Source organism: Lutra lutra, chromosome X (genome assembly GCF_902655055.1).
Source record: "Lutra lutra chromosome X, mLutLut1.2, whole genome shotgun sequence".
NCBI lineage: Eukaryota > Metazoa > Chordata > Mammalia > Carnivora > Mustelidae > Lutra > Lutra lutra.
This window is the reverse complement of record NC_062296.1, coordinates 55,217,602-55,219,919: the sequence shown is the minus strand read 5'-3', so window position 1 is coordinate 55,219,919 and position 2,318 is coordinate 55,217,602. Positions and strand designations below refer to the sequence as shown.

Here is a 2,318-nt window from a genome sequence, read left to right as displayed (position 1 = left end):
ATAAGAACATTGAAAAATTATCCTGTAACTGTCTCCCAAAACTGTACTCCATAACTCAGAGGATACACCATTTTAATTTTTTATTAAAACATTCAGAGAGAAGTAGAGAGAATAATATATAATAAAAGCCCTGTACCTTGGGGTACCTGGGTGGCTCAGTCAGTTAAGCTACCTACTCTTGGTTTCTGCTCAGGTCATGATCCTAAGGTCATGGGATGGAGACCTGAGTCGGGCTTTGCGCTCAGCCCAGAATCTGCTTGAGATTCTCCCTCTCCCTCTGTTCCTCGTGGTCCCCACTTTCACTCTCTCTCTCTCTCAAATAAATTAATGAATCTTTAAAAGTACTTCATATGGTCACGCTGAGCTAGTACCCGCGCCTGGAATCTGGTTGCAACATCAGCTGCGCCTGCCGCCTACCACTGCCTCTGGACCATGGACCCCCGCAAAGTGAGCTAGCTTCGGGCCTTCAAGAAAATGTGTAAGCAGGATCCGAGCATTCTGCATTTCCTGCGGGAGTGGGTGGAGAGCATGGGGGGTAAAATACCACCTGCTCTTCATAAAACTAATTTAGAAGACAGTATCAAGGAAGAAAAACCAGATAGTAAGAAGGCGGAGGAAAACATAAAGACAGATGAACAATCAAATGAGGAAAGTGATCTAGAAATTGACAACGAAGGTGTGATTGAACCAGATACTGATGCCCCTCAAGATATGGAAGCTGAAAATGTAGAGATAACCGAGGAAATGATGGATCAGGCAAATGATAAAAAAGAGGCTGCCATTGATGCCCTAAATGATGGTGAACTACAGAAAGCCATTGACTTGTTCACAGATGACATCAAACTAAATCCTTGCTTGTCCATTCTGTATGCCAAGAGAGCCAGTGTCTTCATCAAATTACAGAAGCCAAATGCTGCCATTTGAGACTGTGACAGAGCTATTGAAATAAATCCTGATTCAGCTCAGCCTTATAAGTGGCATGGAAAAGCACATAGACTTCTGGGCCATTGGGAAGAAGCAACACATGATCTTGCCCTTGCTTGTAAACTGGATTATGATGAAGATGTTAGTGCAATGCTGAAAGAAGTTCAACCGAGGATCCAGAAAATTGCTGAACATCGGAGAAAATATGAGCGAAAACGTGAAGAGTGAGAGATCAAAGAAAGAATAGAAAGGGTTAAGAAGGCTCGGGAAGAACATGACAGAGCCCAGAGGGAGGAAAAAGCCAGATGACAATCAAGAGCTCAGTATGGCTCTTTCCCAGGTGGCTTTCCTGGGGGAATGCCTGGTAATTTTCCTGGAGGAATGCCTGGAATGGCAGGGGGGATGCCTGGAATGGCGGGAATGCCTGGGCTCAATGAAACTCTTAGTGATCCGGAAGTTCTTGCAGCCATGCAGGATCCAGAAGTTATGGTGGCCTTCCAGGATGTTGCCCTGAACCCAGCGAATATGTCAAAATATCAGAGCAACCCAAAGGTTATGAATTTCATCAGTAAATTGTCAGCCAAATAAGGAGGTCAAGCATAATGCCCTTCTGACAAATAAAGCCCTTGCTGAAGGAAAAGCAATTTCGGTCACCTAATGGATGTTGCAATAATACAAACCAGTGTACCTCTGACCTTCTCATGAAGAAAGCTGGGGTGCTGTGAAGAGAATCCCTACCCCTCTGCTCCCCATGCAACTGAAACATTTTACAGTGGTCTGCCATTAGGGTATTCATTCAGATGATGTTTTCCTACTAGGAACTACAAACTTTAAACACTTTTTAAACCTTAAAAATATTTAAAAACATATTAAAAGGGTGTATTAGTCTGTACATTTTTCTTTACCAATCATTTCAGCTTTTTTCCTTTGGATTAATTGGACAAGGAGGATATTTCAGTGTGGAAGATTTATTGCTCAGTTATAATGAGTGAAATAAAGGTTTATTAGTGGGAGGCAAATAATACATTAAAATAGATGAAGTTTTAGTTGGAGATACAGTTTCTGAGGCATTTTGACTTGTCTTTTTAAATGCTTTATTTTTTAAACACAATTTATTTTTGATAGAACCATTGGGACCACCAGTATTGCAGTCAGACCTGGGTAGGGACCAGAAGTGCTTGGCAGGGCAGCAGCAACCTTATTCCTTTTATATAGTGTGCACTCTTGTGCAGATGCATTTAAATCTTATACTGTGGTGAAGAAATGATTTTTATAATGCTGCAGTAGACTTGGATTATTTAGCTGTGTTCTTGTCTGATATAGAAAATAAATGTTTTGCATTATTTCCACAAAAAAACTTCATAAAAAAGCCCTGTACCTCAACAATCATTGAC

At 41.3% G+C, this 2,318-nt stretch overlaps 1 pseudogene; it reads left to right on the top strand.

Annotated features, from left to right (window-relative positions):
- Window positions 1–432: 432 nt before the first annotated feature.
- Window positions 433–1,527, top strand: LOC125092084 (hsc70-interacting protein-like; annotated as a pseudogene).
- The last annotated feature ends 791 nt before the right edge of the window (window positions 1,528–2,318 follow it).